Source organism: Heterodontus francisci, chromosome 19, assembly GCF_036365525.1.
Source record: "Heterodontus francisci isolate sHetFra1 chromosome 19, sHetFra1.hap1, whole genome shotgun sequence".
Taxonomy (NCBI): domain Eukaryota; kingdom Metazoa; phylum Chordata; class Chondrichthyes; order Heterodontiformes; family Heterodontidae; genus Heterodontus; species Heterodontus francisci.
Window position 1 is genome coordinate 52298183 of NC_090389.1, and position 27743 is coordinate 52325925.

General features: G+C 42.7%; 1 protein-coding gene and 1 long non-coding RNA gene across 11 annotated transcripts in view; one reads left to right on the forward strand and one right to left on the reverse strand.

Moving 5' to 3' along the window:
• fhit (fragile histidine triad diadenosine triphosphatase) overlaps nt 1-27743 on the forward strand; it is a 1297392-nt gene that overhangs the window by 664574 nt on the left and 605075 nt on the right. The window lies entirely within an intron of this gene.
• Nucleotides 13376-26465, reverse strand: LOC137380058 (uncharacterized). The gene is made up of 3 exons (XR_010976963.1): nt 26229-26465; nt 24550-24704; nt 13376-14415 (listed from the first exon to the last, which is right to left on the reverse strand). It is a non-coding gene; the product is annotated as an uncharacterized lncRNA (long non-coding RNA).

A 27743-nucleotide genomic window follows, 5' to 3' on the forward strand; every position in this document is an offset into this window, starting at 1 on the left:
CATGCTTTGATAAATTTTGTTTGGAAGATTTATTTTGTGTTGGCTTTTATTTTTGTAGCCACCAGATGTTGTAATGGTCAGTAACAGAGGAAAAGTAAGGTGAAAAAGAAAAGTAAGTATTGATGAATGGGATTTGGGGTTGTGTTTAGTGGTATTCCAGTTGCATGAGTTGTTGATGGACAGCCTGGCCAGAAAGGAGTTGTTCAGGTTGCCTCCTCAATTGGTGGCAAGGTTGTGCGACACCACGAATCTTGACACCTGCCCTGCCAAGTACCGCAAGGCTCTTCCAGAACAGTCGAGGCAGCAGAAGCGTTGTTTCAGCATGCTAGTTCTCTACTGTATCACATTTAGTGTGGCAGCATGGCTTTTATTGTATAAGTGCTGCCCACCTGTGCGTGGGTTGCGAACCAGAGTCATCAGCCATGCTATCAAAGGGTAGCTCTTAGTCACCCAGTCGCCACCCTCTGGTTTGCTCTGCTGGCTCAAATGCAGAAGGCACCGCGTACTGCCGTGGAATGAAGGCTGCGTGATTGTTGCCAGGATACTAGGCATTGCCCTGCATGATTTGCTGCATATGGTCACACGGTCACACCAGATGGACATTGATGGATTGGAATCCCTTTTGATTCTGGTACATCTCAGAATTGACATGGTGTCCACAAAGCAATGTATATGCAGTCATTGGCATCCGGCACCATGGGGAAGCCTGCAGTTCTCATGAAGCCGCATGCCTGCTCCACCTGCTGCTTTCTGGCAGGAAAGAAAGAATGAAATGTAGTAAGCTTTCTTTGAATGGAAAACTTTACATAACAGCTCCAGCCTGGAATGAGCCCGATGCATAAAAGCTCATTGCCTCGGGCACCTTCACAGACACTGGCAATGTGGTCCCTGCCTACTCAAAGGTTGCATTTGTGCCTGCCGCAGATGGCATATTTCAGTGCAGACATCCTTACTGAAGCACTGATGTCTGACATGTTGTCCCTCACTGAGGTTCAGGTAGGAGAATTGTTCTCTGAATAACCTGGACGAATACAACCTTCTGTTGAGAGCCCTTCTCCCACTCCTCCCCCTCCCTGTTCAAGCAACCTGCCCTGCTGTGTGTTGCCTCATTCTCCTGGTCATGTTGTATTCCTATACTGTACCCATGTCTGGGAGCAACTGGTTTGTGCAGAAGCCTTGAAGTCAGGGCCAAGTCCTCAGCACCTGCCAAAACACTCCTGTAGACTTCAGCAACTTTTGTATATATATATGTGTATAATCATAGCAACAGCCAGTAGAAATCAATCAGCAGTTAACCTGAAAGTAGTTGATGATCTCTTTAAATACAGCTAGTGAAGGGGTCTTTCTTGCTGCTGTACGTGTTTTCAGTCGTGTGTGATGAAGAGAGGGCGTTAGCTGGAGCATTGAGCTCCAAAATGGCAGCGCTGGCATCAATTCAGAGTTACACACTGATTGATACTTTGATCTGCCTACTCTACATTCTTACGCCAGATGCTCACTGTGCAAGCTAATGCCCACATCAGTATGGTGCCTGGCATGACTTGCACCTGAAGTGTGCATGCGTGTCAGGGATGGCTTTTGGTCTTCTAAGGCCACCTGTAGCACCCAAAAAACAGCTGCTATGCATCTGAATTGTGTGGCAATCAAAGTTTGCCTTTATTTGTATAACTCTGCTGCTAATGACCTTTGACTATTTATTTTGAAAATGCTAATTTGTACAAAAATTAGGGGATTGTGTTTTCAGTAAGGTCATCCGAATAATATTGAAGGTAATTATTTGTGTGATTTCAAAAATAACTGTCTGAGTATGACTGATACAATCGAGTAAAGGAGAAGAAAGACACATTGGTGTAATAGAAATTGATATTTAGGCTCATTGTCAGTGGCCTTTCAAAGGAGCATTTCACTGCACTTGGTCTGTGCTACACATAACCTAGGAATGCTTTCGATCATTACTGAGTGGAATGTAGAGGAATATTCTTTCACCAATATAGTCAGTGTCACCAAGGATTCTGTAATTGGAAATCTGCTTAAATTGCCAGGCTGAGTACTGGGTACAAAACATCAAAGTAGAAAAGTTATTGCAACAATGATGTGTCAATAGATGCCTTTAGCCTCTCCTGTAAATATAATCTACTAATGATATCTAGTAACAGAGTTAATACTGCACCATCCATTAGGGCAACTTTGCTGCTTCCTATTGTTACTGTTTGAAATGCCTATTTCTTATTAGATAAGAAGATTGAAATGTAGGATGAAGAAAATATCCTCCAATCCATTCAGTTGGGCTCAATTATTTAGGTCCTTCATCTGACTATAACTGTGAGTTCTTAGATCGAACACTATTGCAATCTTTCCTTTTTAAGAGTATTACAGTCAGAAAAGAGAAAATGCTATAATGCATGAGCTGTTGGTTCATTAGCTTTGTAACTTGTATTATGATCCCCCTGGAGAGCAACAAAAAAAAACGAATTGACCGAATGGCCTCATTAAAAAAAAACAAATGGGCAAGATTTCACTTTTATAATTTACTCCAACAATCAAAGCAAAATCAACAGAAATTAAACGTGTAATAACGGACAAATCCTGGTCAATATATATAGTTTACAGATTACATGTTAATTATCAGATGCAGCAAAGATAAATCTCACGGATTTACTGGGCAGACCTCTCAGCAATGATGGCACTGAACTGCCACAAAGTTCTTCAAAACTCTGAACTTGTTCAGAAAGATTTCCAGCTCCTATCTTCCAAGATGCAGACAATGATGTAATGCCTTCTCATTGATAGCGAGCATTGCAGTCTTCCCTTCAATGTTTCGATCTTGTCGCCTTTCAAACCCCTTTAGCCTTGCTCACAACTGTCTTGATGGCCTCGTTCCACCAGTATAAGTCACCAAAAGCAGCTGCTGCAACTTGTATTTGCCGATGGCCAGCTCCCATAATCAGCTTTCTCTCTCTGCAGCTTGTCTGCCAAGCCTGCTTGAACACTCCAATCTTGAAATCTGAGTTTGGATAGCTCTAGTCACATGCCTCTGTGTCTTATCTGATTCGCACCAGTTTCAGTTTCCCTTGAAACCTGAAATTTTGAGTTTCATTTTTAAGTTGGGGACTGTCTCAAAAAAAAAGCTTTGAAACCAAAGTCAGTGAACCTAACAGAATTCAACGAGTCATCTGTTCCAACAACAGTATGCACACACTCCTCCACAGGTCTTGCAAACTGCAGACTCCATCATACTTGGCACATTCCTACTTTTTAAAACAGGACCATAGAATCTTACAGCAATTTAAAGAGGCCATTCAACCCATCATGCATGAGCCAGCTCTTTGAAAGAGTTATCCAATTCGCCCCTCTCCCTTGCTCATTACCCATAGCCCTCCAAATTTCTCCTTTTCAAGTATATATCCAATTCCGTTTTAAAAGTTACTATTTCATCTGCTTCCACTGACCTTTCAGTGCATTACGGACCATCATAACTCGCTGCTAGAGAAAATTCTACTCATCTCCCCTCTGGTTCTTTTGCCAATTATCTAAAACCTGTGTCCTCCGGTCACTGACCCAATCCACCAGTGGAAATAGTTTCTCCTTATTTGCTCGATCAAAATGGTTCATTATTTTAAACACCTCTATTAAATCTCCCCTTAACCTTCTCTGGTTTAAGGAGAACAAATCCAGCTTCCCTAGTCCCTCATCTCTGATATCATTCTGGTAAATCTCTTCTGCCTCCGCTTCAAAACCTTGTTATCTCTCTGAAGGTGTGGTGCCTACATTTGGCCACAATACTCCAGCTGAGACATAACCAGTGACTTATAAAGGTTTAAACATGACTTCCTTGATGTAGAACTCCGTACCTCTATTTATAAAACCCTGGATTCCACATGTTAACAGCCTTCTCAATTTGTCCTGCCACCTTTTAAAGTCTTGTAAATGTGAACCTCCAGGTTTTTCCTGCACCCCTTTTAAAATTGTAATGTTTAATTTATATTGCTTCTCCTCATTCTTCCTCCTAAAATGCATCACTTTACACGTCTTTGCATTAAATTTCATCTGCCATGTGTCTGCTCATTTCCCCAGTCTATTTTTTTAAAATTCATTCATGGGATGTTGGCATCACTGAGAAGGCCAGCATTTATTGACGATCCCTAATTGTCCTTGAGAAAGTGGTGGTGAGCCATCTTCTGGAATTACTGCAGCCCGTGTGGTGAAGGTACTCCCACAGTGCTGTTGGTTAGGGAGTTCCAGGATCCTGACCCAGCGATAGTGAAGGGACGGCAATATACTAACCAAGTCAGGATGGTCTGTGGTGTTCCCATGCAACGGCTGCTCTTGTTCTTCCAGGTGTCAGATGTCGCGGTTTGGGAGATTCTGGCAAAGAAACTTTGCCGAGTTGCTGCAATACATGGTAGATGGTAACCACTGTACACTGGTGGTGCAGGAATGAATGTTTAAGGTGGTGGATGGTGTGGAAATCAAGTGAGCTGCTTTGTCCTGGATGGTGCCTAACTTCTTGAATATTGTTGGAACTGAACTCATCCAGGCAAGTGGAGATTATTGTTCCTTGTAGATGGTGAACAGGCGTTGGGGAGGCAAGAGGTGAGTCACATGCCACAGAATACTCAGTCTTTATGTAGCTGGTGCTGTGAAGTTTCTGGTCAATGGTAACCACCAGAAGTGGATTCAACAATGTTAATGACATTGAATGTCAAGGGGATGTGGTTAGACTTGCTCTTGTTTGAGATAGTCATTGCCTGGAACTTGTGTGGCAAGAATGTTACTTTCCTCATAACAGCCCAAGCCTGAATGTTGTCCAGGTCTTGCTGAATGCTGGCACAAACTACATCAGTATGTGAGAAGTGACGAATTGAACTGAACACTGTGCAGTCATCAGTGCCGATACCCACTTCTGACCTTATGATGGAGTGTAGTTCATTGATGAAGCGGCTGAAGATGGTTGGTCCTAGGACTGCCCTGAGGAAATTCTGCAGCAATGTCCTGGGACTAAGATGATTAGCTTCTCACAACCACAACCATCTTCCTTTGTGCTAGGTATTCCTCCAACCAGTGGAGAGTTTTCTACCCGACTCCCGTTGACTTGAATTTTGCGAGGGCTCATTGATGCCACAATCGGTCATATGCTGCCTTGATGCCAAGGGCAGACACTGTCACCTCAGCTCTGGAGATCAACTGTTTTGTCCATATTTGGACCAAGGCTAGAATGAGATCTGGAACTAAGTGGTCCTGGTGGAATCCAAGCTGAGCGTCAGTGAGCAGATTACTGGTGTGTAAGTGCCATTTGATAGCACTGTCGACAACACATTCCATCACGTTGCTGATGATTGAGCGTAGACTGATGGGGCAATAATTGGCTGAATTTGATTTTCCTGCTTTTATGAACAGGACATACCTGGGCAATTTTCCATATTGTTGGGTATACGCCAGTATTGTTGCTGTACTGCAACAACTTGGTGAGAGGCACAGCTAGTTCTGGAGTACAGGTCTTCAGCACTGCAGCGGGATGTTGTCGGGGCCCATAGCTTTGGTCCGAGTGCGCTTTGCCATTTCTTGATATCATGTGGAATGATTCGAGTTGACTCAAGTCTGGCTTCTATGATGATGAGGACATCAGGTGAAGATCGAGTTGGATAATCCACTCAGCACCTCTGCCTGAATTTGGTTGCAAACACTTCAGCCTTCTCTTTTGCACAGACATACTCGGATTCCCCATCATTGAGGATGAGAATGTTCATGGAGCCTCCTCCTGCTGTTAGTTGTTGAATTGTCCACCATCATTCACGACTGGATATGACAGGACTGTGGAGCTTTGATTTGATCTGTTGGTTGTGCAACTGCTTAGCTCCATCTATAGCATGCTGCTTCCACTGTTTAGCATGCATGTGGTCCTGTGTTGTAGCTTCACCAGGTTGGTACCTCCATTTTTAGGTACATTTGGTGCTGCTACTGGTATGCTCTCCTACACTTCTCATTGAATCAAGGTTGATCCCTTAGCTTGATGGTACTGGTAGAGTGATGGATATGCTGGGCCATGAGGTTACAGATTGTGGTGGAATACAATTCTGCTGGTGATAATGGAACATAACACCTCACGGATGCCAGTATTGAGCTGCTAGATCTGTTCTGAACCTATCCCATTTAGCACTGTGGTAGTGCCACAAAACACAACACAATGGAGGGTGTCCTTAGTGTGAATATGGGACTTCATAGCCACAAGGACTGTACGGTGATCACTCTTTCCAATTCTGTAATGGATAGATGAATCTGTGGCAAGCAGATTGATAAGGATGAGGTCAAGTAGGTTTTTTCCTCGTGCAGGTTTTCTCACCACCTGTTGCAGACCCAGTCTGACGGCAATGTCCTTCAGGAGTTGACCAGCTTTCTTAAGGGAAAATCATATTTAACTAACTTGCTGGAGTTTTTTGAGGAGGTAACAGAGAGGGTTGATGAGGGCAACGCTGTCGATGTGGTGTACATGGACTTTCAAAAGGCGTTTGATACAGTACCACACAACAGACTTGTGAGAAAACTTGTAGCTCATGGAATAAAAGGGACGGTAGCAACATGGATGTGGAATTGGCTGAGTGACAGGCAACAAAGAGTTGTGGTTAATGTTTTTGGGCTGGAGGAAGGTTTGTAGTGGATTTCCCCAGGGGTCTGTGTTGGGACCCTTGCTTTTCCTGATGTATACTAATGACCTAGACCTTGGTGTACAGGGCACAATTTCAGAGTTTGCAGATGATACGAAACTTGGAAGCATTGTCAACTGTGAGGAGTATAGTGTAGAACTCCAAAAGGACAAATTGGTGGAATGGGCAGACAGGTGGCAGATGAAGTTCAATGCAGAGAAATGTGAAGTGATTCATTTTGGTAGGAAGAACATGGAGAGACAATATAAAATAAAAGGTACAATTCTAAAGTGGACGCAGGAGCAGAGAGATCTGGGTGTATATGTGCATAAGTCATTGAAGATGGCAGGACAGGTTGAGAGAGCGGTTAATAAAGCATGCAGTATCATGGGCTTTATTAATCGGGGCATAGAGTACAGGAGCAAGGAAGTTATATTGAACTTGTGTAAGAAACTAGTTCGGCCTCAGCTGGAGTATTGCGTCCAGTTCTGGGCGCTGCCTTTTAGGAAAGACATGAGGGTATTGGAGAGAGTACAGAAAAGATTCACGGGAATTTCAGTTATGAAGATAGATTGGAGAATCCCGTTAGATTGAAGGGCAAGGCTGGCAAGTTTAGGGAAGCTTGGTCGACGAGGGATATTGAGGGTCTGGTCAGGCCAAAGAAGGAGGCATATGTCAGGTATAGGCAGCTGGGATCAAGCGAGTCCCTCAAGGAGTATAAGGGATTTAGGAGTACACTTAAGAAGGAAATTAGGAGGGTGAAAAGGGGCCATGAGATTTCCCTGGCAGATAAGATAAAGGAGAATCCTAAAAGATTCTATAAGTATATTAAGAGTAAAAGGGTAGCTAGGGAGAGAGTAGGTCCCCTTAAGGCTCAGTGTGGTAATCTATGTGTGGAGCCATGGGAAATGGGTGAGGTCTTGAATGAATACTTCTCGTCTGTATTTACCGTGGAGAAGGTCATGGAAGCTAGTGAGTTCAAGGGAGGGAACAGCGATATCCTGGAGCATATCAACATTACAACGGAGGAGGTGTTGGAGGCTTTGAAGCGCATTAAGGTGGATAAATCCCCAGGGCCTGACCAGGTGTATCCTAGGATGCTATGGGAAGAAAGGGAGGAGATTGCTAGGGCCCTGGCAGAGATTTTTGTATCATCGTTAGCCACGGGTGAGGTACTGGAAGACTGGAGGATAGCTAATGTTGTGCCTTTATTTAAGAAGGGCAGCAGGGATAAGCCAGGGAACTACAGGCCGGTGAGCTTTACATCAGTGGTGGGAAAGTTATTGGAAGGGATTCTGAGAGACAGGATTTATATGCATTTGCAAAGGCAAGGTCTGATTAGGGATAGTCAGCATGGCTTTTTGCGTGGGAAATCATGTCTCACGAATTTGATTGAGTTTTTTGAGAAGGTGACCAAGAGGATTGACAGGGCAGGGCGGTGGACGTTGTCTACATGGACTTTAGCAAGGCCTTTGACAAGGTCCCGCATGGTAGGCTGGTCCGAAAGGTTCGAACACATGGGATCCAGGGTGAGTTAGCCAATTGGATACAAAATTGGTTTGGTGATGGGAGGCAGAGGGTGGTAGTGGAGGGTTGTTTTTCAGATTAGAGGCTGGTGACCAGTGCTGTGCTGCAGGGATCGGTGCTGGGCCCTCTGTTGTTTCTCATATATATTAATGTCTTGGATGTGAATGTAGGGGGCATGATTAGTAAGTTTGTAGATGACACCAGAATTGGTGGTATAGTGGACAGTGAAGAAGGTTGGCTAAGGTTACAACAGGATATAGATCAACTGGGAAAGTGGGCAAGGGATTGGCAAATGGAATTTAACGCAGACAAGTGTGAAGTGATGCATTTTGGGAAGTTAAACCAGGGCAGGATATATACAGTGAATGGCAGGGCCCTGGGGAGTGTTGTTGAACAGAGACCTTGGGGTGCAAGTACATAGTTCCCTGAAAGTGGCAACACAGGTAGACAGGGTGGTGAAGAAGTCGTGTGGCATGCTTGCCTTCATTGGCCGAGGCATTGAGTACAAGAGTTGGGACATCATGTTACAGTTGTACATAACATTGGTTAGGCCGCATTTGGAGTACTGTGTGCAGTTCAGGTTGCCGCACTACAGGAAAGATGTGATTAAGCTAGAGAGGGTGCAGAAAAGATTCATGAGGATGTTGCCTGGTTTGGAGGGCTTGAGTTATGAAGAGAGATTGGATAGGCTTGGGTCTGTTTTCCCTGGAGCGAAGGAGGCTGAGAGGGGAAATAATAGAGGTATATAAAAATATGAGAGGCATTGATAGGGTAGATAGCCAGAGTCTGTTTCCCATGGTAAGGGTGACTAAAACTGGAGGGCATAGATTTAAGGTGAGAGGGAGGAGGTTTAAAGGGGATCAAAGGGGTAAATTTTTCACACAATGAATAATGGGTATCTGGAATGAGCTGCCAGAGGAGGTGGTGGAGGCAGGAACAGTAGCAACATTTAAGAGGCATCTGGACAGGTACTTGAATGAGCAAGGCATAGAGGGATATGGAATTAATGCAGGCAGGTGGGATTAGTATAGATAGGCATTCTGGTCAGCATGGACGCGGTGGGTCGAAGGGCCTGTTTCTATGCTGTACGACTCTATGACTCTAAGTTAGGACTCTTTTCCTTGGAGAAGAAAAGGCTGAGAGGTGATTTGTTCGAGGTATTCAAAATCATGAGGGGTCTGGACAGAGTAGATAGAGAGAAACTGTTCCCACTTGTGAAAGGATCGAGAACGAGAGGGCACAGATTTAAAGCATTTGTTAAGAGAAGCAAAAGTGACATGAGGAAAAACATTTTCACGCAGACAGTGGTTAAGGTCTGGAATAAACTGCCTGAGAGTGTGGTGGAGGCAGGTTCAATTAAAGCATTCAAAAGGGAATTCAACTGTTATATGAAAGGGAAAATGTGCCGGGTTAGGGGGAGAAGGCGGGGGAACAGAACTGAGTGAATTGGTCTTTCGGAGAGCAGGTGCGAACATGATGGGCCAAATGGCCTCCTTCTGCACTGTAACGATTTAGTGATTCTGTGAGCTTGGTCATTAGTGGTGCTGCATTTAAGTCCCCCATCCAGAGTACATTATGTACCCTTGCTACCATCAGTGCTTCTTCCAAATGGTGTTCAACATGGAGGAGTACTGATTCATTAGCTGAAGGAGGGCACCAGGTGGTAATTAGCATGAGGCTTCCTTGCTCATGTTTGACCTGATGCCATGAGACCTCATGTTGATGTCAATATTGAGGACTTTCAGGGCCACTCCCTTCCGACTGTCTACCACTGTGCAGGAACCTTTAGTGGGTCTGTCCTCCTGGTGGGATAGGACAGAAGAGGCTGGAACATTGTCTGAAAGGCGCGATTCTGTGATTTTGTCAGGTTGTTTGACTATTCTGTGGGACAGCTTTCCCAATTTTGGAACAAGACCCTAGATGTTAGTGAGGAGGACTTTCTCAGGTCAACTGGGCTGGTGTGCCTTTCGTGTCTCGGAATCTGGTGCCTAGGTCGAAGCTGTTTGGTTTGTCTGGTTTTATTCGTACAGTTTTCATACAACTGAGTGCCATTTCAGCGGGCAGTTAAAAGTCAACCATATTGCTGTGGGTCTGGGGTCACATATAGGCCAGACCAGATAAGAGCAACAGATTTCCTTCTCCAAAGGGCATTAGTGAACCAGATGGATTTTTATGAGAATCCAGTCGTTGCACGGTACCCGTTCCTGATACTAACTGTTTATTCCAAAATTATTAATTTAATTAACTGAATTTAAATTTCCTAGCTGCTGTGATGGGATTTGAACTGATCTAGTTCAGTAACATAACCACTATGCTACTGGACATCCTCCTGACTGTTTGCTACATTTTTTTTTAAAGCATGAGTTAATCTGTAAATCCTTATCTTAACATAGCCATGCAAATGTATCTATTTCATGAACTAATAATTAAAAAAGGCAAGATCAAGTACTGAAAATATGTTTAAGTAAATAATTTTTCGTGAAAGGAAAGCAAAGTCGTAAATACAAATTTCAGTGAACTTTGTGACAAATTTGGGTATGTTAATAGTAGGCAAAGTGTTAAAGAAGAAATGGGCTCCATTTTTGATGAGAGGTGTGAACAGGATGACAACTTCTGCTTTACAACAAAAAACTTGCCAAGCATTCCTAGTTCAGCAACTGGAGAGGTATGATTCCAAGTTCATGAAGAAAATAGAGTACATTGGTAAAATGGTTATGAATAAAACAGGACTATTCAAATCTTAGTAAGGCACCTGAATCAAATGGAGTGCAAATGGAAGTAGTATGACAGTGGATGTAGGAGGAGCAATGGTGGAAATGTCTTATGTTTATTAGACACATGGGTGGCAGCAGAAAATAGGAAAATAAGTATTAGTTCAATCTTTAAAGAAAAGTCAGAAGCAAAATTTTGGGAAGTATATGCTGTTATATTAGCATTTGTAGTCAGACTTTTATTGGTGCCTATTATAAATGAAACATTTCAAGTGTATCTACTGATAATAGAGACAACAAATCCAAGTCACCATTCATTTCTGGAAGGCAAATCTAATAAATAGATTTATTGGAATTGTTTGAGGATGTATCACAAGTAGTGGATTATTTTAATGTAGTTGATTTTGTATATCTTGACTTACAGAGAATATCTGATGAGTGCTGGGATGTTCGTCAGAACTGATCCTGTTGTGCTGCTACAATTTAGTTGAGGTTTCTGCCACACTGCTGGCAAAGGTATAGCGGTGGAGCAAGACCTGCTGTCATGAATTTCCAGGTGAAGATCTCTTAGGAATTGTGGAGAAATTGCAAGTTCAGTATTGAATGAGTTGTTGTGAATAGGATAGTTAATAGTGATCAAACTTAGTTGCTCTAATGGGGCAACTTTAACTGGTCTAGCAATATACTTTGGTGTCAGGCGTACTCCAGAATTAATAATGCAGTGAACTTGGGGAAAATCCTTCCAAGATTTCTTTGTGTGGATGTCAGTGCTGAACAAAAGTCGGATGTTTGTGGAGAGGGATAAAATTCAGAAAGTTCTTCAAGTGGACACAAAGGCAGGTGGCAAACTTTCCTGTCCTCTCTTGCCTGAAATTGGCAGGCTGAAGCAGAATGTTGGGCAGCAGAAGGCCTCTGCTATGGACTTAAGGAATGATCCCTGGCACTCAGGTAAGTGGTTGTGAAAGGGTTTTAATGGACCTTGCGATCGGGGTAGAGTGGGAACCTTGAGACTGGGGAGGTTTAAACTTACTTTGTGAAGCATGGATAACTGTCCTCTGCCTTCTCACCCAAGGAGAGTCAAAAGAAGAAAAACACTTTTTTGGGCCTTTTCTAGCCCTGAAACCTCTTCCCTCAAAGTTGGCCTGAACAGAAAAGCTACAACGGCTTCCCCACTTAGGCTTCTGGTTAACATAGATGTTGGGCTCTGCTGATGCCATTGGAGCCAAGGGATGCTCAGAAGAACAGGTTAAAATCAGAACCCATGAGAAAACAAATGGACCTCAGTGGTTAAATCCTATGGGCTGTACCTGTAACTGCTACATCTATATGATTTCTAACAAATGTGTACAGGGTTAAAATCACCCCTCTAGTAACTGCACTGATGAATAGCAGATGACCTATAATGTTGAAAACAATAAGATAACAAATACTCCCTCTAACTGAATTACAGAATATGAGTTATATTATGATGCGATTATTGACCAAACAGTCTTGGAGATGTCCATTGATCTGATTGTTATCTCAAATCATGCATCAGAATAACGTATTTAATCCATCCCTGGTGGAGGCCAAGCCCACATAATGGAGATTTAGAATATTGTTTTTATAAGATTGTCAATTCTGGGACCTTCTTCCTATGAGATTGAGGATTAAATGATGGACCACTTCACTTAGGTATCTTCCAAAATTCTTTGGGAATTGGTAAAAGCTGTCTTGTATGGTCTATATGAATTAATTTGTGGCAAATCCCATGAAGAACTAGCAACAATGCAAAAAAAACCCTGCAGATGTATTTACTGAAATGATACTTGCAAGAATTTAGTTAAACTCAATATTAATAGAAAAGCTTGAGTGCTCACTTTTATGCGATCAAAGAAATATTGTCAGGAAAAAGCCATGGAACCCATCATGTTTGCTCCATCCACACATCACGCTGGATTTTATGCTCTCCCCTGTGGCGAGTTTGGAGGTGGGTAGGGCATTTAATCAGGCAGGATGGTGGCAGGTGGGGACCCCATTACCTTCCCACCTCTACCCTGATTATGTCTGTGGTGGAAAGGCCCATGGACGGCCTTCCTGCCCTCTTTCCCCCCCCCGCCCCCTGCCAGTTGAGGCCCTTGAGCAATTAATGCCCAATTAAGGGCCTCTTCCTGATGCCGCTGGTATTAACCTAGTGGTGGGTGGGCCTGTCGCTATGCGGGGTGCACGACATGCAACCCGTCTGGGTTGCCTGCCGCTTCCCAGGGTCAGTCCCTCATTCAAAGGCACCCAGTGCCTGATCAAGGGTCCCGGCATTGAGCAGGGGGTGCTAGCTGAAATTCACCAGGCACAGGTAAAACTTAAAGGAGATAATTTTGTAAATTTTCTATCTGACCCCAAGATAATCAAACAAATTTTGAGAACATTAACTTCCCCTTTTATTGTACACCATCCAACTCCAGTAAGTTGTATTTCACAGATGAAACCTGTTTTTTTTAAAGGGAGCTAATCCACACAACATCTTACTGAGAGTCCACTGTACCAATTTTCTTTCAGCACAAACATTTCCTGCTCTTCATTATTGCTTAATGTTTGTCAGTTTTGTGGTTTACTCTTCTTGAGGGCAGAAATGAGAGGATTGAGAAGATAAAGGGCTGAATTTTCCTGGCCCATTGTTGACGGGCTGGGAGGCAGGAAGGTTGGCAAAATGACGGGGGAAGGTGTCAGGAGGGGAGCCCATCGTCTTTCTCCGCTCTGCTGCCCTGCCATATTGCCAGCAGCGGGGAGGTTGGTGGCTTGGCCAACTGCCAGGTAGCCGATTGAGCCACTTAAGTGGCCAATTAAGGGCCACTCTTTGTCTCTGTTGGGCGGACTTGCCGCCGTGTGGAGAGACCGCTTGGTGAAACCTCCTTGGGGGGTGGGGAGAAAGGGCCCTCCTTTATGGGCATTCCATTGGCCCATGGAAAGACCCCCTGGCAGCAATAGCCACCCTTGCAGCAACGGCGCTGCCAATGCTCGGCAACACTCCTCCCAACCCTAATTGCTAGGGCCTGCTGCCTTACCCTGGCTGCCCCCAACCACTCTTATCCCTCTTCTGGAGCGCCCTGCCATTGAATCACCCTCTCCCTGGTGTTGCACTCTCAGCTATGGTGGTGGTGCTGCTGAGTCTGCTGGCCCTCTGATTTGGCCGGCAGCTTTTCGGGGTGGATGTCAGCCCTGATGGAGGCCTCTTAATTGGCTGGTGGCCGCAATGTGCCATCCTGGGTCCCACTGCTGGTTGAAGTGGGGTCGGCTCCTGCTTTTGGCCCCGGCAACGGAACTTCACCATCAGCCACAAAATTCAGCCCAAAGTAATGAATTTGTTGATCGTTTAGCTGAGGAAATGAAATTACATCACTGTCCCTCCTACGTCTCACTCTGGTGGTTTAGTATCAGCACATACACAAATAACTTCTGCACCTTTCCACACTTCATGTCAAGTCACATCCTGCAGTATCACAGACTTGCTCTGAGTAGATCTTCAGAGATTTTAGGGATGCTCAAGTCCAGCAAGAGAACTGAAATTAGATGAATTGAGAAGCATTAAAATCAATAAATGTGAAGATCAATTTATAAATTGCACAACACTGTCTGGGAATACTCTTAGGCAGTCTGTCCTAAAGTTTAAGTAGTACTGACTTGAGGACTATATTGATGAATGATTATTACAAAAATTAACTGTTTCACAAAGATAATTACAGGTGTGAGAGATCATTTAGCCTATCTCGCTCCTCCCTAAACCTACTATTTTCCCAACGCAGCAATCTAACTGCGTCTTGATTGATTACAGAGCTTCGGTATCCACTATTTTACCCAGAAGACTATTCCACATATTAATCATTCCTTGTGTGAAGGAGTAGTTCCTTACATTTAGTCTCAAATTGTCAATTTGTACCTATGACCCTTGTCCTGCAGTTGTGGTTTAACTTGCAATATTATTTCACATTACTTTTCCTTTTCCACTTCCTGTCTTATACACCTTTGTAAGGTCCCTTCTCATTCACATTTTATGAAAGCTGAAAAGTCCTAAGTTTTTCTAATATTTCCTAATAACTCCTCTCTCTGATACCAGGGATCATCCTTGTGGCCATTTGCTGTACCAATTTCAGGGCTTCGATGTGCCGACATGAAAAGAACAGAATACAGCACTAAAGGTGTTGATTAACCAGAGACCTGTACAGCTTCAGCTTGATGGCCTGAAACATGGACATGACTGATTCAGCTCATCATTCGACTTGCCTTGTTGATTAATGATATTCCAGTTCAAGCTCAGATAGCATCCTGTTTCTCCTGCCCAATTTAAAAGACTGCTTCAACAGATAAGCTCCCTATGAACCAAAACATGATCTTGTGTGAAATGTAATCTAGCGCAGCAGGCTGCAAGATGAACTATGAACTCTTGTTACCTTGAAGGTGTGCACTGAAAATGATGTGGGATCTTGCAATGTACTGATCTCACCAACTAAAGGAGAAAAAATACTGACGGAACATATCTCTCAAACTATAAACTATTGAATTAAGTTTATTAAGAAGTAAGATTAACACAAACAAGATACATCTGGAGTGGATTTCAGATAGATTATAATGCTTTGTGTAATTCCTGATGTTTCTTTTAACACAAAAATGAAAAATGTAGTATAAGGATGTAAAGGATTAATCACCAAGGTACCCACAGTCCAATGGCGAGGCAGAACGAGGTATGAGAACCATAAAATCTTTACTCAAGAAAAAATGAAGATCTTCCTATTTCACTCCTAGTTTATTGTTCAGCGCCACTGCTGTGTGGATTATCACCAGGGAATTACTAATGAGAAGAACACAATTTCCAGTATTGCCTCAACAATTAATGCTAGGATTGAAGACTCAAGATTACAAAAAAGTTTGAGAAAGGGAAAACTCCTACAGCAGGAAACCATCCAGGAAATACAATAGGAGATTTCAAGAGAGAAGCTTACCCAAATTAAACAATGGTCAAAAAGTTTGGATACGTGACCTGGAATGAGTAGGTACAGTAATCCATAAACATGAGGACTATCAGCGATTGTATGTTATATGAACGAATAAAGGGAACATATAAAGGAATCGGAGAAATATCATTCCTATTCCGCAAAAGCAGCAGCCAATAATCCATCTACAAGATCCAGATGAAGATGAACATACCCAAACTGAACAAAATACTGCAACCCGTAGAAACGAAAAACCAAGTCAGCAACCCAGACTTCCTACAAAGACAACTGATCGTTCCAGACAGATTACAACCAGATCGGGGAGAGTTGTCAAACCTCCAATGAGACTGAATCTGTAAAGCCAGAGACGTGGCGGGAGACAGAGTAGTCGAGAAGTCATTAATGTATATATGTTTGGAAAAATGTTGGATAAAGACTTGGGGGGGGAAGGTGTAGTATCGGGATGTAAAGGGTTAATACTGAAGCCAGTGAGAGAGACCCCTCCCACTGTACAAGTGGTGATGTAACAGTCACGTGAGATCGGCTTGAGAAGAAGGTATAGCAGCACAAAGGATATTCACTTAGGTGGTTTGCAGCGAGTGTAAATAGCAACTGTAAATAATAATGAGTTGTTAGTTAACCTTTATTGGAGTCTAAGACTTTCTCTAGAACACCCTACAACGCTACTAATACAAACCCAACAACGCGACAAAAAAGATTTTAGGACTTTCTTTTGAGCCACTTTAAACAACATGGGTCAACTTTCACTGCCTTCACCTGGCATTAATGGCTGCAAATGGGTTTGGTAGCCTTACTGCCCTGTTAACACTGGCAATGTGGCATTTTGAAAGGGGCCTATCACTGGGTGTCGAAAGCGGCCACTTATTTCAGACAATAAGTCCCTTTTAATATTGAAATTAGGCACCTATGACATAAATAGTACCCTGATTGCCATTTTAGGTAGGAACTGATTGGAACCTGTGCAGTCCCCTATCCCCACAATGTCCCTTGCTGGTGGTTTCCTTGGCCCAATTTTGAGGCCTCTATTTTGAATTCCCTGCCAAATTTAAGTGAGGCCGGGCCTCTAAATCGGTCAGTTGCTGATTGTGAGTTAAGGAAAGCATCTCATATTCATAGCCAGTTTCAGGCAGCTTCTGCCACAGGATTGTTAATCAAAATAGACTTCAGAGGTACCTGGCTGTACCTTCCTCAAGGAGACTGTGTCTAGCCATTCACCTACTTAGAGAATAAAGTAGAACTCTGAGTACAGTCAACAGGCTCCCTGTTGAGGCAGATGTCACTATACTAGTCTCTTTGCAGGCTTAATAGTAATGCAAATGGTTGTTAATATGGAAAAATTGCTATCTCATAATCAATATTAATTGTTCCTATTCTTCTCCTGCTTATTTAACAATTGGGTGATATAACAGCTGTTCCACATAGCTCCTCTTCTCCAGTCTAGATATATTTTCTTAATTGTAATATTAGACATTAAGAAGAAAAGGAATGGAGGCCACAAAATTGGGCTCCATAGTACCAGTAGTTTTGGTGCTTTGGGCACTGTTTTAGTACTAAAATGGCATCTGTGCCATTTCCGCTCACTTCTGCCAAAGCCTGCACCAAAAGGCATCTTGGTGAGGATGTTCATGTGGGCGTCATGAGCATATGCTGGAAGTATGCAGATAAGGCAGATTGTGACATCATTCAGCATTTAATGCTGATTTGACGCCAGTGCTGCCATTTTGGACCTTGCTGCTCCAGTTATCACCCTCTCTTAAATAGCACAGCTAAACATGTGCTCAGCCGCAGGAAGGACCTGCCCCCTAGTTCTATTTAAAGGGATCATCAACAACTTTCAGGTTAGTTGTTGAATACTTTCTACTGGCTCTGTTTGAGTTTGTGGGAGTGCAAGGTATTTTGAGGTGTTGCTTACAGTTTGTGAAGTCTGCAGGGAGTGGTGCTGCACATGGGGAATGCATTGTTTGTGACCGCAAAGGCTCTGAGTACACAACTTGATCCCAGTCATGGGGGCTATAGTAGCAGTCCCCTTGAGCTACAGCATGAGATGGAGATGGTGCAGAGGCAGTATGTAAGAAGACAAACTGCTTGCAGAGGAAGGTAAGGGAGGAGTGCTGTCAGCAGGATGACAACCACCGAGGATCTACCTGGAGCATTTCCCCTACCTTCACCTAAGCCAGGAGCAGTGTGTTCTGCATCTGTGATTCACCAAGGAGGTTGTCACAGAAATCTGCCACCTTCTGGAACTGGACCAGCAGCCTCAGAACAGGGTGAGGACAGTGCTGCCAGTGGTCTGAAAATGACCATAGCTCTAAATTTCTTTGCGTCCGGATCCTTCCACGCTGGAAAAGGCAGCCTGACTGACATCTCCCAGTTTGCCATCCATTGCTCATCATGGAGTTGACAAAGGCTCTGAACAACAGGAGAGGGGACTTTATTGTCTTCTCTCTGAATAGGGGAAGCAGGCAGAGCACACACCTGGCTTTGTCATGGTGCATGGTGCCATCGATTACATATATGTGGCTTTGCAGGTGGCCCATCTCAATGATGAGATGTGCCACAACCGCAAAGGTTACCACTTGCTGAATGTGCAGTTGGTTTGTGACCACGCTCAGCACATCATACTGTTGAATCTCTCTTACCCTGGCAGCAGTCATGATGTGTTCATTCTGTGCCAGCCCACTGTTCCCTCAATCTTTCAGCTGCCACATCAAACTAGAGGTGGCTGTTGGGCCACGAGGGTAGGGAACTTAGTGATGGTGGTGCCATTACTGTCAACAGGAAATGACTCTTTTTTTTGAGGTGACCATTTCCTGGCACTAATATGACAAGAATGGCACCTGCCACTTGTCAATCCAATCTGGAAGGTTATCAAATGGGTTCCCGACCCCGCACTGTGTCAGGAGCAGTCATCCGGCAGTGATTTTCCCTAAATTGGCAATTCGTGGCCAAAGGACATGCTACCATCCAATTAAGGACCACAGGCAGGCTCTTGAAGCTTGAGGGCCAATAGGACACACTTCAGCATGGAAGGAGCTGCAGCCTGCCATTGCAGGCAGCATCTGTGGCCAGGTAAGCATTTGGGGGAGGAGCTCTCAGTGTCTTCCTGGAGCGCTGGCCCCCTGCTGTGCTGTTGGGAGGCCGCCTCCAGGCAGCTGGCCTGCGTCTGACGCTACGGGGGCCTGCAAGCCGACTGGAAAATTCCAGTCAGCATCTGATAATTAGCTTTAATTGGCCTTTAACTTACCTTTATTGGCTACCTGCCGCTTGTGGGCTGGTAGCCCTTGTCTGTCCCCAATACCGCCACTGGGAAAATGGCTCAGGGGTGGGATGGTACTGGCAAATTGGCATGCTTGTTGGTGATGCAAAATTATACAGCCGCCTGCCTCCGCTCTTTCCCTCATATTGAGGTGAAAATACTGCCCACAGTCTAAGGAAAGAAAGATCAAAGCTGAGATCATTAGCATTTTAATTACCTTTTGTCATTGTGGCTTTCTGGTGAAGACACTGTAAAATTGTTTTAAAAGGCAGTCCTTAAATGTAATTTTCCCCCAAATCCTTTCTGTGAAAAAGTGCTTTTAAAAAAAAAAGTGGTATTTAGGTACACATCAGGGCTATCCAAATTTTTGGAGCAGAGGATTCAGGGAGTAACTTGTTTCTAAATGGTGTGCAGAGATATTACACCAAAGAACATTAGTATGCATTTGTCTGTGGTTCATATCTGAAGAAAAATCCTTTTTTTCAGGGTACAATATTGGGAATAATTAAGGGGAAAGAGTAAATTTGAGATTTGGTAGGGGGTAGAAGCAAAGAGCTCCTGCTTAAGTAAAGATCTTCCTTGGAGAAAAAGCAACTATTTGTTTGGGTTTAAGTATGTTTTTACTGGAATCTCATCATATGTTTTGAGATTAGTTTTTATCTAAAGAAACATATATTTGATTCATACAAAGTAATTCTACCATTTAAGTATTGTATGTTAGCCCATGAGTTTTGTCTGTTTTTGTCTGGTTGAGTTCTGAAATATCAATAAAGATATAAGAAAATTATGAAGTTAATCCATGTGAAGAATAACCCAGGGGTATGGTTATAAACTCTGGACTTTGTACAATTTGAGAAGGAATTTAGTATGTGAGGTTGTCAATGTGCACAATACAATATGACTGCTGGGGATGTGTTAAACGCTTTAAAAGGAAATGGACTCAGTATTGAGAGTTGAGAGTTCTTGAACTTCAGGAGAGCCAAAGGCACATCGTGAAAAGTCAGTTATGTCTGGAAAAAGGCCAACATGGTAAGTTAATTTTAATACAATGAATACCTTTTCTTGCATACATAACTTTTGTGTCAAAAATATATGCGGCAGGCAAAGAAAATGGCAATGTTCTGTATAAGTTTTTGAAAGATGACATTAGAAGTGAAGTCCTCTGCAGTGTCACCAAAGCAATAAACATAGAAAATTAATGACTGAAAGCCAATGTGCAATTTTATTTTGCAAAAGGTGGCATTCATTACGTTAAAAATTAATTTTCTGAAACTTTCCTATAAACATGATCAAGTTGTCTCTAAATAATTGTTGCAATATATAATAGCTATTCTCATATGCCATATAAACAACAAATCGTTACTATTGTGAAATGCAAATTACATTTCTTACCATCAACGGCACACTCTTTTTTACAATCTGAAATGAAAGAAATTAAACTGCAGCACCGGTGGTGATTAAACTGAAAGAATAACTTATTGAAACGCAAATGATAGATTGGAAACCTTGCTAGGAATTATGCTATAGTAGAGAAAAATTTAAAGCAATACGCTTCTAGAGCAACTAACACTGTTGAAATGTAAGAATTTGCCAAATATATACCAAAAATTTATATTTTGAATGGTTTCCTCAGCTACAACAAATAGCTTTTACCAAAGTGCATATTTAGACTGAATCTTTTGAGAGCTGCTGTGTCATTTGAGACCCCAAATCAAAAACCCCAAATGGCAAATATCTCATTTTAAGGGTACAGTGAATTGGGAATGTTTGCTTTAAGGCATGTTTGCAGTCCTGCCACAGGATGTATTGTTGGAAATTTAGGTATGCATTTGAAGCTGAAAATATCTTATTACTGAAAAGATAATGTTAATCACTGTCATAAAGATGATTAGGTTGGACGTATTAAAAAGCAAAGAAAACAAACTGCTAATTAATGCAGTGTGTATTCTGTCTTGACTTGTACATCAAGCAGCTCATTTTAACAGTCTCACTGCTACTACACTTTTGAAGAAGTTGACAAATGTAGCAGATGCACTGAAATCATGAATCTAAAACATAAGGCTCCGAAAATCCGAATGCAGTTTCCCCTGCCACAACTAATGACGTCAATGAAAAAGATCAGCAATTAATAAAAGGAAAAGACAAAAGTCAGCAAGAATCTCCATCATTTTGTGCAGTCTTATTGCACTGTTGCAAAGCCTGTTGGATAAGAGATGTGCAGCAACATGCATTGGTGGATCCAGAATTAACTCAACCTGATCTCAACCTAACTGCAGTGGGAAAGTCCCAAGGAAACGCCAGTGCCACCTGACAGGGTAGAAGAAGAAAAAAGCGGGATGTGCAGCTCCTCTTATGACTGGATCGCAACAGCATTGATAGATAATTTGGAATGTAATGAATGTAGCTGCAAAATGGTTTAGAGAAACTAAAGGTTTCTTGGCAGGAATGCCCTTCTTCAAACTAGGACATTTCATCACACACTTTGGAATAATTATTTTGACCAAAGCCAATTAGAAAATTAACCATACATCTCTAAAGAGTGATGACTTTAAGGTACAGTTCTTCGAATTAGAAAGAGGTTGATCCAAGTTTAAGAATCTGAAAACCAACTGATTTAGAAACAGCAAGTTAAATAATGGTGCATCATTTGAGCAGATTGTCCTTTTCAGCTGCAGGATGTGGCCAGGTGAAACCAAAGCAGACAGAGAACAACTTATTTTGCTGTGGCAAACCGTTGAATTGTTGACTGTACTAAATCTGAGGTTGTGATCTTTGCCAAGGCCAACCCATAACAGTGGTGGAACTGGATCAGGGCAGTGGGTAAGGTCATAGCTAGAGTTCTGATAATTATTTTACTGATGCTGTAGATTTATCAAGAACCTCAATAATCTGATTAATATCTTACCAACATATGATACAGAAGCAAGTTGGAAAACTGAACTTTTATTTTCAAGAACCAATTGATTTGATTCAGATATTAAAAATTTCTGGATAGCCCATTCATAGTCACCTATCTAGGCTAAAATTGGATGGCTGCAATTCCTAAATAAATTTTGCCACAAACTGATCAAAATAACAACATTTATGTGGTATTGTGCTACAGTTGCACATGGCATTATGGGACATTCACAGGATTTGGTTTGTTTTCATTGTACAAAAATCATGCTGACTACTTTTGTGATCATCCTAGCAGCCCGTTACGGAGCAGTGTCAGCAGAGCTCTGGTACTAGGTTGTTATGGTTCTAAGGTACTTCAGAAAAATGCTACTTAAAATTTATTCTGTTCAAATACAGCTCTCTCAGCACTATTGTGGTTCAGTTCTCTTTGATCGTGATCCGGAAAGATCTTGTTTGTTCGTTAGAATTAACTGTGGAATGATAACTAGTCTAACATCATAGCTGTGTTATTTCCGTGCTTTTTAAAGCTGTGTTTAGTTTTTGCTAGCACACAGGAAACACAAAGAGCAAGATCGTTAAAACGACACAGGGATGTCAAGATAAAAGTCCAATCAGAAGAATGAGAACAATAACAGACATTGTTCCCTCTGACTTGAACTTTCAATACTTGAATAGTTAAAAATTCATTATGATTTTACAGAATGATGAAAACAAAAAAAATCTCATTTGTCATTAAAAAGTTACAAGAAGGGAGTGATTTAATTTGGCTTATTTTTGTTTCTGTAAAATGAATCAATATGAGAGACCATGGGCTGAATTTGACACCCAAAAACGGGGGGATTGGGGTCAGATCGGATGTTAATTTGAAAACCCTGAAACCCTGTTCCCAACATGCCCACTCCTGGATTTAACAGAGGTGGGATTAGGGGAGGGCAGCCACTGTGCTCCCAGGAGGCAGGTTGGCAATTTAAATATTTTAATGAAGCTGACAATCTCTGGACTAACCTGTATTACAGGTTTGACCCTGGACAGCTTGGTTTCCTAGGCCTTGGGAAATCTGGCAGCTGAAGGGAGTTGAGGACAGCTTTGGGAAAGAGGTAAATGCCTTAACAGTGCTGCTTGAGGGCCAGAAGGAGTAGGAGTACTACCTCTCCCTGACCCCTCAAACTCCATCCCCTCACACCCATACAAAGACCCCTGGGATCGGAGCCCCCACCACCACAAGGGATAGGGAATCAAATCCCCTCCAACCCTCCAGGGATTGGGGATTCGGCCTATGTGTTCCTGCAGCCTGCTCTGGTGTCCTTTTCTCCTGACTGGAAGCCAAACCTGTAGTCAGGCTGACTTCCAGTTAGGGAACCTGTCAAGTACAAAAGATGCAAACACATGGAATTTCAAGTACAAAAGATTTGCAGGTTTCCTGTTCAAAACTCCGCATCTTCCTTCCTGCATAACCGCCCTTGTTAATATCCAGGCCCATATTTTCAATGTTAAATCTGCTTTGTCCTTGTTTCAAAGGAGTGCTTTTCAGCAAAGAAGCTGGCAATAGATACAGGGCCATGATTCTTTGATAGCGAAAACCATTAGAACGTTTTATAGTCATGATTTTTCTCACTGTCATTTTTTTCCAGGCTTTTGGTACTGTGACTGGACTCATTGCTTGGTTCCCACTCACTGTATTTGCTGACTGTATTGTGATATTGTACCTCTCATGCCAATTGCAATTGTGCTGCTGTCATTGGGACTCACAGCGTTGCAGATACAGCTGGAATCATAAGTACGTCCATCAAATCAAAATGAGCAAAATGCACCACAATTTCCTGTAATCAGGAAAATAAAATACAGCAGCAAAAAATGCACGAGCAAATCCCAAGTGTAGTTTCAAATTAAAGTTCAGCTGATCCTGAGAGTGAACTCCATCTTTACTGCACTCTCAGTCCTCTTCATCATACTACTAGCCATTGTTCTCATCGTAGCTGCCTTGAGAATATTTTAATCTGTGCTCCCATAGATCCACAACACTCCAACTCCCTGCACCAATTTTGAAGAGATCTGGTGTGGAAGCACAGGCCACCTCTTGTGTTGTGTGGCTTTCCCAGATCACTGTTGCAGGCTCTTGTCTTCTGTCAATATACTATACTGGTCAGTGTGCCATTAATATTAAATGGGGATAGTAAACTTTTATTTATTTACAGGGGTCTTATCGCTAAGGCATTTACATCAACACTAACACGAGGTTCAGACTCATGACATCATATCCGGTGATGGTGCTTAAGGTCTAGATACATAATCTACCCAGAAATAGCTTATGTACATTATACTATATCTTGCTCCAAGTCTCTGACTTCATTCATCAGGTCTGTAATGTGTGGAGTTCCCACAACTCTGCCAAAGTGTGTTCTTCTTTCACTTGTTTGGGTATTGGATCCTTTGGTGGTCATTCCTCACTTTCCTGTGGGTGAGTGGAACTACTGTCGGGAATGCATACTTCTCATTTAATATGAGACCAGCCTCTTGTAATTTGCTCTTACCCTCGTGTTGTGTTCTTCTTGGTTTGCTCCATGAATCGTGAATATCGTCCATGTGGCAGATCCCCTCTAAGTCTTCCCAGATTCTTGACATCATCCACTGGAATATCTCTGGTGCTGACACAATACCAACTGGCAATCTGTTGAAGCAGAATCTTCTGAAGGGTGTAATAAAGATAGTTAACAATTTAGACTCTTCATCTAAAGGCAACTGCCAAAATCCAAAATCCACATTTTGCATCTAACTTAGTGAATATGGAGCTTTTCCCCAATTTGGCAAGGCTGTCGCGACTGACGCCATAGGGTGAATCGCACACTGTACAGCTTTATTGAGTTGGGTAAGGTCCACACAAATCCTAATAGACCTGTTTGGTTTCTTGACTGGAACCATCCCAGAGTACCACCTAGTGGGTTTAGTTACTGTGGAAATAACTCCTTGGTTTAGCATGGCATTGATTTCCTTCTATACTTTTTCCAGGAGTGGGTGTGAGACCTTTCTCTTTGTGAACAAACATACTGGTTCTGCTTTTTTGTAATGTGATATTCTGTTTTTAATTTTCCTAACCTTTCAAATAATTTGGGGAATTCAGCTCGAAAATCGCTGAGATGTTTCTCTTGGTCCCTTGATCAGTTCCACCCTGCATAACAGCTATAAGGCTAAACAAGTTTTCTTACTGAGTAGTGAAAAGGCTTGGTTCTTTATAACATATAGGGTTTCCAGAATGGTGTTGTCTGCATTTTTCCTACAACCCTTAATTGAATTCCTCCCAGCCTGCATAATTTCTTGTTGGTTTTCCTAAGTATTTCCTTCCTCAACCATGGTGTTTTGTTGGATAGGACAGAAACTGCTCCTCCTGTATCTAACTTGATGTTGGTTTTAACCAGCAAGCTTAATTTTTCTCTTGCACTTCCCCAAGAAAGGGAGTTTTGATTGTTTTTCTTTTATTTCATTTTTTTTGCTCAACTGCAGCATTTGTTTCTTGCTGCGAGAAACCTGCTAAAGTGCTCCCTTTTTCTTGCACCAGAAACATTCAGCTTCCTTGGCAGGACAATTTTCCTGCCGGTGCCACTCCCGGCCACACCTACTGCAAGTCAGTGCTGCTGCCTGTAGATGTCTTTCCCACCTCTCAGGCTTTCTGGCACCATTTATCCTCTGTCTTCTCCACATACTCGACTGATTCTAGAACTTGCAAGGTTGGACTCCCTGATAACCTGAACTAGTAGTCATTACATTTTCGGACCTCTGCCCCCCCCCACTCCCCACTCCTTCCACCCCCCGCCCAGCTTGCTCGACAGAATGGCCTTTTGTAAAATTAGGTCCTCTTTCGACTGAAGCTGGTCTGACAGATCTTCGTCTGCGACCCCAACTACTATTCTGTCCTGAATCAGTTCTTCTCGCAAGCTCCCATAATCACAATCCTCTTCCATTTCATATAGAGTATTAATGAACGAATTGATACCTTCACCTTTTTAGGTCCGTTTGTTGACTTTTGCCCTTTCTACAGTAACATTCTTTCTGATCTTAATGTATCCCTCCACGGCTCTTCTTACTTCGTCATATGGGGTTTCCTTTTTATCAATCTCCAGGACAGTTAAAATGTCATCCACACTCTCTCCCATGGTGTAAAGTATTGATTTGCTCCTTGTCTGGTTGTGCTGTTAGACCCGATGCAGAACAGTACCTGTCAAATTTTCGGATCCACCTCAGCTTGGTTGGTCCCTGCTGCTCGCTTGAAGCTCTCCAGTAAGAGTATCAACCTTTCCATGCTTCCCTCCGATGTTTTCGATATATTCTGCCTTTACCCTACAAAAGGTGTTTTTACCCCTGCCACCATGTACTATACTGGTCAGTGTGCTATTAATATTAAATGAGGACAGTAGATTGGAGTTTATTTCCAGGGTCTTATCTCAAAGGCATCTACATTACCACTCAGCAATACGAGGTTCAGATTCGTGACATCGCATCCTGTGATGATGCTTAAGATCTAGATAGATAATCTGCCCAGCAACAGCTTATGTACATGATACGACATCAAATACCTCATGCAGGGTTAGTGTCATTTGGAAAACTGTTTGATGACGTTAATGGTGTTGGAGATAAAACAAAAGGTACAAGGCTTTTGAAAGTCTAGGTGCCAACAGAAAAAGGAAGCAAAGCTAAAAATAATAAAAACAATCAAAACATGAGTTAAAGTATTGTGGATTTAATGTATTTACCTGCTCTTAAAATTGGCTTTGGTTTTGCCATTTAACTTGTGAGAGGACACGTGTTGGTCTACCTCTACACAAATATCGTCACGGAGGAATAAGCAGGCCAGCTCAGTTTGAGGCCACAGAATGCTGTACTGCCTATCTGCAGTATCATGATGACATTTTCATGTGTGCTCAGCATGTGGTTTCTACAGAACCTATTAAGCTAAGCTATGTTCCTGTGGTTGGTGGAACATACATAAAGGAAACTAAATAAGATAAGCTTCTGTAATGCCCTGTAATTTATGAAAATCCTAACAGTGTAAATTGTACATTTTTATCTCAAAATGAGCAGGTTATTTTTCTGCAGTGTAGCACCTCTGCTATCCATTCTGAGTTTGCATTTTACAACTGTTGAAGTTTACGGAATTGAAGGCGTGTCTTTGAACCATGGACTGAATTTTTGTTTGGCTGAGGAGGTGGGACTGGAACAGGCAAGGCCGCATTTTCCCTCCCTGAGTGGCGTGCCGGCTTTCCAATGCTGTCCCGCCTCCCAGTGATTTTGGAAGAGACATTGTTGAATACTGGCCAAAGGTAGTAGGTAACCAACTAATTAATTAATGGCACTCTGCCAATCTCAAACAGATTTTCAATCTGGCATATGGGGTATCTATTGCGTCAGGAGACCATCCGTTAAATGGTGGCGGCCTTCCAGCGGCAAGGCGGGTAGACATCGGAGCCAGAGGGCCCAATCTATTTGGAAGGCGCCACTCCAAAAATCAGTCATATCCATTACTGTGGGGGGGCTTTCCCCCTGATATCTGACTGCCCTAACCCTCTGGCTCTCTTACCTAATTTGTACCCTCGCACCTCCTTACGTACTTCAGCATCTCCCACCTCTGATGGTGGGGCCGCTGATGTGTTCATACTAGAAGCCTACTATTAGCCCTGTAGACTCAGGAGCCTGTCCATAGTCCTTAATTGGCAGGGCTCCCGGAGGCGGCCAC